We start from the raw sequence: 16,838 nt of genomic DNA, 5'->3' as shown, positions 1-16,838 counted from the left end.
TAACCTGTGTGGAATACATCACATAAGCTTGTTCTTAATAAAGGGACTCCAAAATACATGTCCATAAAATATAAGAATGTTAAGTTAAAATAAATAAACAAATAAAATGGGTTAAACATCACTTTCTTGGAGAAGTGTGCTCTGATAACCCCATCTGAAATAGGTCTTCCTCTCTGTTATGCTCTTTCATGTCAAGCATCTTGTTTTCTTCTTTATCAGAACACTTGATTTTGTCTTAATGTTATGGCCCAAAATTGGAGTTCACTGCCCAATGTGCATTAACAAGCCAATTAATTATGGCATCAGCCTTTGGGGGAGAAATCAGCTTTTATTCTGTGATATTGATCTACAGGGACATGGGGTGTGTGTGCCCTCATATCTGTCTCCCTAATTCAAGATTTGGGGTGAAATTTAAGAGGTTAGGGAGAACAGGTTGGCATGCGGAAACACTCACGGGACAGGCTTTGATTGGTGGGCTTCAAACATTTATGGCAAGGTTTTAAACATTTATGACAGGGTTCTAAACATTTATGATGAGGGGCAGAGGGAACATTAACACCGGATCTTCCTGAAGGAGGGAGCCCTTTCTTCTGATAAGAGTCCAGCTTTCAAGTTCTAGTTGTGCCCCTGTCCTTGGGTTCCGTGTGGAGGAGGATCTTTGGTTCTGAGGTCACTTCAGGTCATGATTTCTTCTTGGGTGTAGGCACTGGCTAAGTGACTTTGCAGTTTTTCTGAAAGACAATTCTTAATCAGTCTGTTGATAAGAGCTGGGGTCACTTGAACTGGACCTGGAGGGCTTGCGGTTATAACGACACTTTGACTTCGTAATTAGATATTCATTTGTGTTATCAGGGTAGAGTCCATCTTTCTATCAGACTCTGCCTCCATATCTGTCTTTCCTGTATTTTCAGGATGTAGCACAGTGCACATGCAGGACAAACAATATACCGAAGTAAATATTTGTAAAATTAACAAATTAATGTTTACATCTTAAAAACCAAAGAGTAAAACCTATTTATCTTCATTTCCATAGCTCAGACAGGAAGACATTAGTAGAGATGTTTAGGATTTAAATAAAAGAAATTACAGGATCTATCAATTTAGAAATATATTTTATGTAAATTAATGTATAATTCTTCTATTTCATACAGTTGAATATCAGCCTTGGGAAATTACTAATGCAGATGTATTTTAAGCTGACAACATGTTTATGATATATAGTCACTTCATGATTATTATTTGAATGTAGTCTGTCTGTCAAAAAAATAATTTATTTTCTAAATGACTTCTGCCTCCAGTCAGCATTCTTCTAAACAGTTTGTCCAAATGGTTATAGAGAGATAGGAAGTTATTATTGCATTTGAAAAGTAATTAGAAATTAAAATATGTTGGACATGGAACATGATGGACTATGAGGTGAGGGAAGAGTTCAAATGAATTTCTGATAAATAGAGCTAAATAGAGAATTTGGGAGTTGAAACTTTGCCTAATAAGTCTGTAGCTAACAAGTTGGAAAAGTTCACAATATTGACATGCGTTGGCTGCTTCTTGATGCTTTTAAGAAGATATCACGAGATATGCTGAGTTGAGATTTGGCCAGATACCAAGAAAGAAGAAAGGGAACAGAAGGTTACTAAAGGAAGCTCCTATACTCTGGGCTGCCATTTAAAATGACGAGAGTCCAATAATTCGCAGCTTCACGGGATTGGAAATCCAACTGTATGTGTAACCCAAGAAACAAGAGATATGATTTTCTAAGAGCCAACCCAACTGTTCCAATCTAATTAAGGTGTCTCCTTCCTCCCCAAATCTGTTATTTCACATGGCCTCAAGGTAATTGCCATTAAATTGAGGGGGAGAGAGATATGCAAACACAAACCCCAGTAAAAAAAAACGAGGAGATTCATCACGTTTCAGAACTACGTGAGTGATTAACTTCATGTAGCTCTTGTTGAAAGCAAAAAGGCATGCAGCCTGCCATGCTTGAGGAAGTTGTATTGCCTCAGAAATTAAAACATTTACAAAGACTGTAATTGTTTAATTCTCATAGTTACCCTCTGTCCCATGCTTGTGCCAGCCCCCATGAAGCATCTCTTTATCATGGAATTCAGATTAGACCACTGATGATCAAGGATAAGGAAGAAACTTGCAGAGTCTAAGAAACACAACACACAAGGAAGTTATCCACAGACAGCAAAAAGAGAGGAGGCCAGAGGGAGTAACCAAAGAAGCAGTGTTTGATAACCACCATGGACTATAGATTCTTTCTCATTCTTCTTGTTTATAACATCTTTTCTCTTCCTCTGGGACCCCTCAAGTCTTAGATTCATTAGTTTCCATTTCTTAGTCCTAATATCTTCATCTTTACATAACTACAAATGTTTTCTACTAAAATTATGTTATAGTAAACATTCCTTCTCTTTTCATTAATTATTTATTGAAGGAATTTACAGTTATAGTGTCTTTGCATGTACTTTACATTCAAAATATCTCCAGTTTGGCATAATTCCTCTTTTATTCTTTGGATAACATGCAAAGTAGCATATCCTAGAAAATACATTATGTGCTTGATGATAAATATCCTTTCTGCTGCTTTCCCCACAAAGCACTTCTCACAGGCCCAAGTGACATGAAACACAAAGTTGGTTCAGTTTTCCTCTTGAATCTTGGTCCCAGGACTTTTATTCAACACATATGCCCAACTTATGAATATACTTTTCTATGCATTTATAATATATAAAGTTGAGTTAAATTAGTATTTATCAGAATAATCTTTGCCATCCTATATGGCCAGACACATGATTTAAAGGCCACTATGAAAAATTTCCTAAATGTTTTTCCCAAGATGAATATCTTGACTTTGTTACATGGCCTTTGGGGAAGAGGTGGGGCCTTTGTTCTGATGGGTCTCTCATGTAAGAGTCTTTAGATAGATTGGAGGGCATAGAGTCAGGGACAGTTAAAAATATGATTTTAAATATCATATTATTTGAATACCATTGTGAGTACAAACACGTACTTCACAATTTTTCCCTGATCTGAAAGACTCAACCTTTCTTTCAGAAACTCTCCAAAGCTCTCAGTTCAATAGCCCTACCATCTCTATCACCCCACCCCCTCACACACATCTCATTGTTCTTTATCTTAACATGACTCTTCCATTTCTTGTCGAGCAAGAGTTGTGGAAACAATTTGCTTTTTAAAAAACAAGGTGGCATTTAAAATTTATTTTCCACATTGACTCTAGCCAAAGGACAAATCCTAATCTTCATCATAAACTGAAAGATGGAATGCCTTCCTCCTTTTTATCATATTTTCATTTGCAAGAACAACAAGGCTAACTGCATTCACAATTTACTGCTCTTTTAAAGAAAGCAGTAATAGGCTTTCAGAAACAACCTTCCGAGCACACTTAAATATTTAGCAACATTAAAGCATTCTGTTTTTTCCACTATAATTTAATGCCTCTGGTATAAGAATTATCCATGTACAAATGCTTAAATGTTGAATATCTCTATATTAGTCATTGAATAAAGGTTCAATCAAATAAATGTTTATGAAATCCCTATTATGTGACAGAATATTCCAGGTACTAATTAAAATTCATAGGATTCACTTATAGATATTAAAAGACAATGAAAAATATTATAGGAGGAAAGTATGTCAACTCCCCTCCACCATTGCCACCACCAAACTTTCCACTACTTATTGTCCTAGCTCATTATCACTCTACTTCGACATCTTGGATTCAGCAATCTTTATAGCTGAGAATCTAGAATTACCATGTTTTTTGCTCTCTACTCTGATCACATAACCTTGCCCCTGTGAGCTCATGCCTGACCATTAATGTCACATCCACTTGTCTGAAGTTTTTCCAGTTGTGCGAGTGCAAATGCATTTTCTCTCTTCTGCCTGGTTTCAAATATCCATGCTATGCTTATACTACTTTCATAATTAAAAATTAAATTTTTTTGAAGCAATTTAAGTGTTACTGGGAGGTCACATTCGATGAGAATTATGAAGAGGGCAATGAACTTCATGATTTCTCACAAGAAATAAAGTGTCTCGGGAAGTACAACAGTGCTTAATATGTCCCTCACCACTGGAGTGCCATTCACACAGGCACCAGAGTCTAGTGGACTCAATTATCTTTGTGGTTCATCCCAGGGATCACAGAGAAAAAAGATAATGAAAGATAGCCATTCTTTTGTAGTTTTCCTACACCATACCTCTGAAGAGCTGCGGACTATATTGAACCATCTCCTTTCCCCAGAGTTAGTCTGCTCAGAAAGGCAGTGTGATATAAAGCAAATCAGGTAGTGTGTAGTAAGGTAGACAAATTGAGACCTTGGCCAAGCTATTTCACCTAAATTCACGTTTCTTATCAATTAGTTTGGAATAATAATATGTTTCTTATAAGATTTCAGGGATAATTGAATGAGAAGGCATATGTGAAGCATCTGGAAAAAGTAGCCAAATCAATGATTGATGGTTTCTTTCCCTGTCTCATTTCTTTAGGGAAGTCATGTTAAGTCCATCCCTTGCTCTGTGGAAATGAACTGAGTTGGCTGCAAAAATAATGGAAGGAAGAAGAGGAAGGAAAACACTGAGATAGGAAACGACAGCTTGAGGCAACAGTAAAGCCCATTGGTTAGATATTTCGGCCTCTAGCTAAGGGTACTAGCTAAGATGCTGAGAAGCAATTAGTGCAACAACCACAAGGCAACACACTATGGATTAGAAATGTGTGACATCACTGAGAATTAGCAGTGTCAGTAGTACCTGGGGCTGTGACAAAACTGGCATAGTGTCAGTGATGTGACAATTTCATGCTAATAAAGACGTAAAGTGAGTGTCAGGGGGAGAACAGAGCCGAAACATACAGAGGTGGGCAGTAATACACATTACCACGTAATACATACTACGACTGCAGCCATAAATGTTATTTGTGGTGAGCTTTCTTCAAAAGGACAGATGTGGTGGTTCCCAAAACCTTTGGGATCGAGGAGAGTTTTCAATCTTTGACCTGTCTAATGATGCTTACAAAGAGACCCTAGGTGATTAGAAATCATTTAAAAACCATTTTTGTGACACTGCCTTTCCTCAGGTCGGGTTTTAACTGGGAAAAAGATTACAAGATACCTTTTTTGTTTCTGAAGTAGCTATTTGTCAGTTTTTCCTGCTCCCTATTCATTCCCCTTTTGTAATAGCAAGCCAGGTTTTTTGTGGCTTTTTAAAATTCTCTCTTATTATATGCAAATCCAAGTGCTTCTCCTCCTCTATAGAAACTGAAGGGGTCAGTGGCGCAGCGGTTAAGTTTGCACGTCCACTTCAGGGGCCTGGGGCTCACCTGTTCAGATCCCGGGTGCGGACATGGCACTGCTGGGCATGCCATGCTGTGGTAGGCATCCCACGTATAAAGTAGAGGAAGATGGGCATGGATGTTAGCTCTGGGCCAGTGTTCCTCAGCAAAAAGTGGAGGATTGGCAGTAGTTAGGTCAGGGCTAATCCTCCTAAAAAAAAAAAGAAAAGAAAAGAAAGAAACTGAAGGGGCCTGAAAACTGGGAAAGGAAAAGAGTCCAGCTGTGTGCTGTCTCTGTGTCTGGCAAAACATTACACTTTGAAATAGTGCTGCTAAAACCAAAGGAAAGGTATTAATCTGAAGAGCAGGGTCTGAGGACCCTGTGCTTACTAGAACAACGCTGTGCTTCATGTTCCCTAATCACCTTGGCCCCCAAATATTAGTAGGACTCCCAGAATTCCATGAGCCCTCAAGATCTTTCCAACAAATTATATTATTCTTGGGTTAGCAAGAAAGAGTTCATACTGCTTGCCTTCAGGACACCTCATCCGATGCATCAACCAGAAGGCACAGTGAGGAGAACTCGTACCAGAAGCAGATAAATTAGGAAAGGGAGCTTGTGTACTTTACCAGAAACACCACTGATTGGAAAACCACTCCCTTATGATGCGACCAATTCTGTCTGGATTTATCTAATTTTTCAAAATCTCTTCTAAATATTATATGGAATCTTCTTCCCTGTCACATCCTAACCAGCAGGAGATAAAACCTGAAATTTATAGATTCTTTGTGACATGAAAACAGATTTCACTGAACTTTTGAGACAGAAACCAAACTGCAAAGAGTTAGAGTAAGTGAGGGGTATGGATTTGGGAGGAAGTGAAGGTAGTTGGTGAAGTGGGAGAGAAATGACAAGCCAGTTTGTGACAGTGACCCATCTCAGAGAATATTTAAAAGGCAGTGGCAGCCAGTATATTTTTAGATGAAGTAGAAGTTGATAGGGATAGGTTGAGGAATACCCGGGGGGATAAAGAGAATAAATGAAGACTACAGGTGGAGAAGAAACCTCTGATAAGCAGAAGGGACCTTTGCTCAGGGGGAATACATGACAGATGAGATGAAAGAAGATGCAAGATAATCATGGAGATTTGGGAAACCCATGTGAAATGTCTTTAATTTTATTAAGGTGTTTCATAAATTCACGAGCTGTAAATGATCTTAGAAGCATTTAAAACAATCTCCTGGTAAAAGTATATGTTTCTTCATCAACGTTCAGGAAAAAGAGTCAGTTTCCGCTTGAAACTTCTAGTGGTAGGAAAATATTGTCTCGTGAAATGTTATAGGCTGCTTTGCAATAGCACAAACTGTAAATGACTGTAGTAAATGGAGAAAAAAAATCTCTTCTTCTATCTTCCATCTCTCTTTCTCAGTTTTATCCTCTAAGACCACACAAATTCCAATCTCTTTTTCGAACACTCACTCCAAATACTTACTTGAGGAAACTTGTAAGTCTTCCTTTAGTAGAGGAACACATCCAACCATATCTGTTAAAATATAGCCTTCCATGCCACAATCTGTTATTGCAGACAGATCATCTGTTCACACCGTCTATTCTTTTCCGTCTGACTGGAATAGCTTTAGTCTCAATCTCTCTTTCTCTCTCTTTTTCTGTGCCTCTCTCTACCTCTTTCTGACTCCTCATTTCTTCACTTGACTCTTCATTCACAGGTACTCTGCTTGCTTATATTCTTAGGTATATGAATGTGTGCATAGTTAGATGCCTTTCTACACATGGCAATCAATAACTGACACATTTTCAGTCAGACATGTTCGTTTGTACAATGTACATTTCTACATGTCCGTATTTTCGATCTCCAGACTTAGTGATACATGTGTGATTGTGTTTTTCTACTTAGATTTAAACCTCAAGTTCTTGTTATCTCTGACCCATGTGTTGTGCCATCCAAAGTCATGACCATGATTTCTGATACACTCTACAATAATTCCTCCCAGGAACTGCTGAGACTTCCTGCTATTGATTTTCTTTATCCCTCGACGGACAAGATTTCCTGCATCTTACCAATATTACAGATATCTCAGACTCTTTTTTCTCCCCCTCCTTTTGAGCTTAAATTCCTTGTCATGAAATCGATAAAACTCAAGGAAAATATATCTTTTAAAAAAATCTTCACAAGAGTCATCTGGCCTTAGAACAGAATCCATGTTTTCCATACTAAACTAGGTACCAGAAAGCCAAATCCTGTTGTCTCTTTATATTTGAAACCTTATCAAAACTCAAGTTCACATGAAAACAAGAAATTAAAGACCAATATTTAGCCTCAATACTTTTTGGTTCTTATCAAGATTTCATAGTCATATTTGATATTTCTTTTTATCACTTATTCCTTGACTATAAAGTTTGTTACTACGTTGATTCATTCTATAAACTTTTATTGAGCATTTATCATATTCTATACTAAACTGTATGCCTGAAAAGGCAAATTAGACGTTGTCATTATTCTAATGCAGTGCTCAGTTATTATATTGGATATATAAGTCATATCCAATAACGATATCACTTACAGCCACAGATTTATAGCTCAGTAAAGCTTTGAATATATGGCCCACAATATTTTTATATAGTGTCCCTTCATTATATATTTTAAAGAATCTATTGGTATTTAATTGCTTCTTTGACCAAAACAGTCTTTGAGTAGTGTAGTTGTCAAAAAAAAAAGAAGTGATTTGAATTTGTTTAATATTTTACATTAATGTGTAGTTTTGTTACTACTTATTATAAAACGTTATTTATTTTTCTCTGCTTCTTGCAGGTTTGTTGAAATGTGATAGTTTCATGTCATGTAATATTATATATTTTTGCTTTTTTGAATTTACTGAGACATTTAACATTACCTAGAATATAATCACATTCAAATTATAAACGTCTCATGGATATATTGTGGGTTTATAATATATAAAATATGACATATTTTTCATGAAACAGTCCAAAGTTTCACTTTCAAAGCCATCATTTTGGCCACTAATTATTTTTATCTTTTAAAAATGATTCCCCTTTTTGTGACCCTTTGCCTTTTATTTTATCTGCTATCTTTGCTGTATAGACTATTTTTAACTTCCTATCATTTTCAGAGAACAGATCTGATGAAGACCCAAAATTAACCTTAAGGAGATCTAATATTCAAATAACACTGAAGTGAACTCAAGAAAGCAGAAAACTTTGAATTTGTTCTTTCCCTAATTATCTGCCAAGGATCTGATACTTTGGCATAAATCCAGAATATTTTTGAATGGTCGCCTAGTTCGTTAGACGTTTTCCAGTTATCCTGTTTTCCTTTCTGTTGCCTAAATTAAATGTTATATAATGCCACTGATACTTACCTGTGTTCTGACAGAAACCCGCTTCAACTTATATTAAAAATACAGGGAAGAGGAGTAAGATCAGCTTTGCCACGTTTTCTGATTCTCTTTTAGTTGTATGAATTGCCGTGGTAATGAGAAGGGATTGAAGAAGGAAGACACTGATGAATCATTGGGGTTTGTGAAACCTTGGTAAGAAATTGCCTCTCTGAGTCATGACCGACCCAGAGCCTTGTCTGGTCCCGTGGTGTGGTCTATAAAACCTCCTATGACTCATTAAGCCAGATAGCCTGTCATTCAGGCTGAGTGTATGTTGGGACAGCCTTAGAGGGAAAAAAAATCCTATCATTGTGTTTTTCCTATTCATTCTTTGAATGTTCCTCAAGTATAAACTTCTTATCACTGATTTCAGTTTCCTTTTTGATGATATTGACTTTTATTCTTGCAGATGGAGGTTTTAAGCTTCCATCTTTTTCTTACATTCTTTCCTTAATTTACCCAGCTCTATTTTTGTACAGCAGATCTTCTCTTTATTTAGAATCAATATTCTCTTCATTTAAAAAATGTGTTGTAAGTACCCTCTATAAGTCACTTTTGCATACTTTAATTCAGTAATTATTTCTGTTCTTATGATGGCTATCTATGTTCAGGGACCCATACTAGATATAGCGATGTTTTCCCCCACTGTGAACAAGAAGATATCTATGATATTGATCTAAGTCTGGTATTAGAGAGTTAAATGCAGTCTTTCGTGAAATAAAGGTTCTTTTTCCTCTATCCTCTAAATATTTTTGAAGTGATTTGTAATAAGTGAAGTTCTAGATAACACAATTTACATTTATAATGTGCTATAAGGTTACACTGCTTTCATTCACCTGTCATTTGATCATCATACTAATTATTTGGAAGATTTTGTTTGTATTGGATACCCATTTTAATTTCACCAAAGAAACTTAAGATAAGAAAAGATAAATGATTGTCCAAACTTCCCCAGTGCACAGAGCTTATAGGTTGCAGATATAAGACCTTAAATGATAGCATGTGCCTTCAAATCTTACAGTCTTTGTTCAATTTCAAGTTGCCTCTCTGTTGGATACATTGTCATTTTAAGCATAAGGTAGCTCTATAATGAACTATGCTATTAAAAGTTTTATTTATTATACTAATGTTGGCAAATACTGTATATACAATATTAAAAGACCTGAGTATACAATATTTATGAAACATCTAGAAAAAGATTTGACTGCAATTAGTAAGTTATACACCTTGCCTATTCAATAATGTATATATTGGGATTGGTCATTAGATTGAACAAAATAAGCTACTTAAATAAAACAGTTTATCTGTTTCTCTGGGTTGAAAAATAATGATGATAGCTTTGATACATGTAGATGACAGTGACTGTTTGTGAATTGAGATATAATGTTTCTAGAAATATGGAGAAGATAAACTCTTATACCAAAACAATTCTTTAAGACAGAAGAAGACAATTGTTATCCATCCTATTTAACCATGTGATGGACACTGTGTCAAGGGTGTCATATCATTTACTATTAATAGACATCTCTAAATTATTGATATTCACCTTTGTAGATTGAGAAAAACAGGCTCATGGAAGGTATATTCTGTCTTGCTCTGATGCTCATGCTCTTTCTACAACAACTAAGGTTTCAGAGATGAAATGTGAGTGGCAGAGATTAATGATGTTTTTGAAAAAGAGAAGAAGCTGAACATCATATGTAAGAGTTAGCACCAAAGATTCTTAAAGAAGCTATGAGTCAGAACAGGAGTGTTAAAACATTTATCATGGGCAAGACAGATGTGCAAATAGTGTCTCCAAAGTCCTAATGGGAAGTCAGCCTCAAGAGTAGTGGGGCATCAGCATAGAAGCTTCCCTATATTTTGTTCCTGTCCATGTTTTCCATTCTAAGAGATTGTGTGAATCCTACTTCCTGTTTGAAAAATAGCTTTCTCTAATTTAGGTTAACTCAGATCTTTATACTTTACCTATACTTTAAAATATCATTCCATTATTGAAAAATATCTGGATTAAAATAAAATAGAAACATGATTTCCCAATTAAATATTTAGAAGATGACTTAAGAAGAACAAAATTACTAATGATATGTGAGTTTATGGTTTGAAAGATCAAGTGTAAGGAATGTTTCAGAGGAGAGAGCCAAAAAAATGAAGAAATGGAAAAAATAAGAGAAAAAATAAAGAAGCAGAGCCTAGGTCGAGGGTATAATAGAAATTCTAGAAGGAGAAATAAGATAACATTTAAGTAGCAAAAATTAAACAAATAATAGATGTAATAACAGAAAATATCTCTAGTGTATTAATAATAAAATAACAGTGTTAACAAATTCTAGGTCATCTTAACAAGACACAAAAGGCACAAAGCTAGTATGTTCCTGAAATTCAAGGATGAAAAGAACGTTCTACAAGCTTCAGGCAGAAAGAAAAAGTTCCACACTAAGAAAATGCCAAATTGGCATTATGTTTCTTATCTGCACAATGTAAACTGAGGACCATGGAATAACACATACAGACTGCAAAGATATAGGACTGAAATCCAGGAATCCATACTATGATCAATACCGAGTGTGTTAGCCATGTACCTATTTCAGGAAAATATTTAAGAATAGACTCCATCCAAAAACAGGGACAAGAGATGGAGAAATAGCTAAACACGTAGGCATGAGGGAAGATAAAAAAGAAAAGAATACTGAGCATTTTGTTTTTCATATTTTATACATATATATATATGAAATGTGTTTAGGAATATGCCATATTGATGTTAATTCAGGGACAAATTATAAAGAACTTTTAATAAGTATTCAACTATCTCAGAAAAAAAACACTGTAGTTGGAGGGGAGAAGGAGATAAGAGAAATAAAAGCATTCTAAATATCTAATGGGAGTAGGAAAAAGACTATAAGAAGACAGAAGTAAATTATTCTAAAATTATCATTTCATTGGGGCTTAAGGAAAAATAGCATATCTGGGTGAGGGAAATGTTGGTTTTGATGGGGGAAATAATTAGTGTGTTATTTCCAGTAGATTAATCATATATGTTTGCCTTAGAGACAAGAAAAGGAAAAGTGCCCATTGCTGTAATGGAAAAATATATTAGGATTTCTAAATGAATAGAGGAAAATTGAATAAATAAAAAACAGGTCAAAGCAGGAAATACAGGGAAAGTAAGAAAATGTGTAACAAATAATATAAAAGGAATAAAATCTAGCATGGCCAACCCAAATGTGAATTAAATGAATTGTTTTGAAATAAGTCTAAGAATGTCAAGCTGAGTCAAAATGTAAAACTCTTCTACATTCTGTTTTTAAAAAGCACATTTAAAGAAATTAAAAGGGTGAAAATAAAAGATTTGGAAAAGAGACATATAGCAAAAGCAACAATAAAAGAGCATAAAGAGTAATATTTTTAACAGGTATACTTTGAGTAAAGCACCAAAAATCATAAAGAACATTAAGTGATTTTAAAAGGCATAATATATGATGAAGCTATACTATTCATAAACCTGAATGCAACAAACAGAGCAGCTAAATACATAAAGAAAATCTACTAAAATACAAAGAAAATGAGCAAATAGAAAAGAAATTATAATGAAAGAAACTCCTTATAACTTAGAATTATACAGACATGAGGAAAACATATACTCAGTTTAGTTGATAATCATTGAACTTTCACCCCATAAGTACTTGGTCACAAATGAAAAGCTTATCAAATATTTAAAAATAGAGATTTTTATTAGCTACATTTTCACATTATAGGTGAATAAACTTACGCATTTACAAATTAATTTACTGTAGGTAAAATTAGAAAAAAATTACCACATCACTAGAAAGTAATAAAAGAAGGAGTCTTTCCTACAACAATGTGTGGAAAAAACCATAGGCTGAATTATCGGGGGAAAAAAACCTGGCTACTGACAGAATTGGAGATTTGAAGAGCCTCAGATACATGTCAATTTCCCCCTGTTGGAGGAGGTCATCCAGAGGATGTGCCCTCCAGTTGACCCTTGAGCTGGACCCAGGCAATGAAGGCTCCTCACCCCCTCCCCTGTCCTTGGAATGTACGAACCATTTCAAGGATGTAGCCTTGAGAGAGTAATGTTATTGAGATGGCCTAGACTGCGTATATGACGGAACCCAGTTAAGGCCTCTCTATAAACTTTAGGATGTAGCAGGCCAGTACAGAGATCTACCCATCCTGAGACTGCCCAAGACAAGCCTCTGCGTAAGTTCCCTTGCTTATAAACCTGCCACCTACAAATCTGGAGTGGGCTGCCTCTGTCTTCCATCTCTCCCTGCCCTCCGTGTACGAGGGCTAGTTTGTGAACCAGCACCCCCCCTAAAGGAATGTCCTGAATTCTGAAGTTATGCAGTGTGATTTAAAGGGTGAAGCCAGAAACTTCTAACAACTAGCATGCACCTTCCTCAAAATCTCACTGGTTTTCAGGAGTTGTAGACCCATCAGGTCTTTGAAAACACCAGAGGCAAGTGAGTGTGTAAAGCAATAGAGAATGTGGAAGCAGCTATTTCTTCCCTAAGGGCACTCATCTGGAGCCTGAGAATTTTTCTTTGCTCCCAGCAGTGGGGCAGTGCTGTGGAAATGAGAAACCAAGTGAAATTGTTGGAATTATAAGGTGCTTAAGTAACCAGTTGGAGATTTGCAGGCGTTTCAAACACTGGCTCTTGCTCAAAACATTTGCCATTTGATAAAATTGAGAACTCGTTCTTCATAAAATCAAACAGAAAAACCGCAATGGAAGTATCTCCTTAACAAAGCCTACTTATGAAGTTAACATCATAGTTAATATTGTAATATTAAAGACTTCCCCATAGCAAAGAATCAGGCGAGATGTCCAATCTCATCAATTCTATTAAACGTTGTTGAATAGGCCTTAACCAGAGCAAGAATAAGAATGAGAGGAGGGGGAGGGAAAAAGTTGTAAGAATAGAAAGGAAGAAATAAAACTATTTTTATTCAGAGAGGGCATATTGTATACTAGAAAATCCAAAATAATTTTCAAATATACTGCTATATCTAATAAGTGAATCTAGCTAGGTAAGTATTAAAAAACTGACTGTAGTTTTATATCCTAAAATCAAAACAAATTGAAAATTAAATTTCAAAAAACACCACTTCTATTGGCATTAAAACCATCAAATATCAAGGAATAAATTTAAAGAAATATGTGAAGACCTGTACAATGAAAGCTATCAACATTTGAGATAACATAGGGTATTAGTTTGCTGGGGATGCAATAACAAAGTACCACAGACTGAGTGGTTTAAACGATAAAAATGTATTTTCTCTCAATTCTGGAGGCTAGAGATCTGAGATTAAGGTGTTGGCAGAGTGGGTTCCTTCTGAGGCTTGTCTACATGGCTTGCAGATGGCCACCTCCTCCTTGTGTCTCCACACCATCTTCCCTCTGTACATGTCCAAATTTCCTCTTCTTACAAGGATACCAGCCATATTGGTTTAGGGCCCACCCTAAGGACCTCATTTTAACTTATTTAACTTTTTAAAGATACCATCTCTAAGTACAGTCACATTCTGAGGTACCAGGGATTTAGGACTTCAATGTCTGAATTTTAGGAGACACAATTCAGCCCATAACACATAAATAAACAACAGTGGAAATAAAAAAAGTGAAAGAAGTATTCATATTTGGAGAAGGTAGGAGAGAGGTGCTCAGTGTGTGATATAACTGAACCAATTGTTTATCATTAAAGAAAATCAATACCAGTTAAATTCTAGAGTTGAGAAATCAAGAAACAGTAATATAAGCGTGTCACTTATATTATTACATGACATAATGGAGCAACCACTTACTAAAAATAAAATTCTCATTTAGATCAAAAATATTAAGTGACTGCTTTAGCTTCTATCATTTAACATTGTTCCAGAAGTAACATCCATTGCAATAAAAAAAGAAAAATATTGTAGTAAAAATATTAAACAGGAGATAAAATGTTTTTTCTTTTTTTCTTTTTTTTTTGCTGAGGAAGATTAGCCCTGAGCTAACATCTGTGCCAATCTTCCTCTATTTTGTATGTGGGTCGCCAGCACAGCATGGCTGACAAGTGTTGTAGGTCTGCACCTGGGATCTGAACATGCAAACCAGGTGCCGAAACAGAAAATGCCAAACTTTACCATGCCACAGGGCTGGCCTCTAACATTATTTTTTTGAAGAAGAAATGCAAAGAATAAACCTATAATGAATTGTAAATAATAAAATCTTTCAATGATGTTTCTATAAGAGCATTTCTAATAATCTAATATAATCGTCACTTATAAAATTTAATAAAAGAAATATTATTTGTGACAATAAAAAAGCACCAAAGAATTTAACTTGAAATATATAAACATGGTGCTTATGAAGAAAACTGTAAAATTTTAGCAGTGTGTATCATTTATGGAAAGAGAAAACAACATCATGTTTCTAAATGGAAAAATTCAATATTTTAAATATATGCATTCACTCAATTTTCACTGAAAAACATTCATATAATTCCAAGCAAGTCTATTGGGAAATTTGGTGGGGAAATTTGTAGGAGAATAACATTTCAATATCACAAATTTTGAAAAAGAAAATAACACATGCATTGGGGTGGGAAATGGACTTGCACTATCAGATGTTAATCCACATTAAAAACACAATGAATAAAATCTTGTGGTTCTAAAATAATAAATAAACTATTCTGTTCAGCTGAATAGGAGGTACAAAAACAAAAGTGGATGTATATTGCTTTTTAGTATATAATATGTGGGCAATTCAAATTCAATAAGTGTAATTAAACATCAGAATAAAAGTGGTCATATCAGCATTCCCTTCAATAAATCTAAATAAGTGGATTGAATATTTAAATATAAATATCTTCAATCATAAATGTTTTGTATAGGTAGAGGCAGATGTCTGTAACATGGTATTGGTGTGGGCAAGCAACATAATTTGAATATCCCAATCCTCTCATGTAAACAAAGATGGCCACTGGGATAGAAAAGGAAAAAGATCTACACACAGTTTCCCTAATGTAACTAGATGACAGAATCTACAAGAAGAGAGGGTATGCTTAATCACCAACAGTGACAAGAGTCTCAGTGGAAGAGTGGTTGTGTAAGAGAAACAAGAAGAAAAGAAAGAACTCTACCTTAGAATCAAAAAACCAAAATGCACCAAAATAACACCTTCGAGAGGAACGGTCCTCACTCGGAGTAGAGAGCTAGGTAGACCAATCTGAGAAGAGCTGAAGAAACAATAGATTAAAAAGTCGGAGCTTCAGATGTCCCAAATTTCAGGTGAGTGTAGGAGTGACTTAGGTAGTGGTACAAGTGGAATAAGTGGCCGTTGCCTTGGCCTTACCTCTCTGAAAGGTAAAGCTCCACCCTGAAAATAAAAACAATAAAAATGAACCAGGAATTCTGGAATAGGGGAAGATGACTCAGATGTTAGGGAATGAGGAGACCTGATTGGGTAAATCGCAGAATGTCTTAAGGTGGGTACACTGAGAAGCCACATCTTTGACTACTTTATGGTTCAAGAGAAGAAGGCCAGGGATATCCTAACTCAGCCTCTCCTCTGATGAATGAAACATCCCTAAAATAAGGGAAAATCCAATTCGTTAAAAATGAGAAAAAGGACTGCAGTCTATTTCGTATTTCCACTATTTTAAGTTTGATACATGGACTGGATAATATTTTGAGATGGCACCTGTGAGAAAGAGGTATGTTCATTTCGCATATGAAAGAAAAGAGGGAGCGATTCCTGAGAGAACTAGGGAAAATATCCACATTCTTTTGATAACTTAATCTTGGTAGTGACATCCCATCTCTTCTGTCATACTGTATTTGTTGGAACTCAGTCAATAAATCCAGCCCACACTCAAGAAGAGGGGATTACAAGGTGGTGGGGATCTTCACGACCCATTTTAGAAACTACCTACAACAGTCTGCCCTCTGGATCCCAATGGTTCATGTCTCTTACATACCAAATATGCTTACCCCATCCCCAAATGTCTCAAATTCTCATCCCATTACAGTGTGAGCTCAAAGAACAGAATGTTGTATACAAAACAGGTGCTGGTGTCAGTGAGGATCTTCAAGTGTAGTACCTTAGGCATAGTTT

Source organism: Equus quagga, chromosome 9 (assembly GCF_021613505.1).
Source record: "Equus quagga isolate Etosha38 chromosome 9, UCLA_HA_Equagga_1.0, whole genome shotgun sequence".
Classification (NCBI taxonomy): domain Eukaryota; kingdom Metazoa; phylum Chordata; class Mammalia; order Perissodactyla; family Equidae; genus Equus; species Equus quagga.
The sequence above is the reverse complement of the archived record's forward strand: the minus strand, read 5'-3'. Positions refer to the sequence as shown.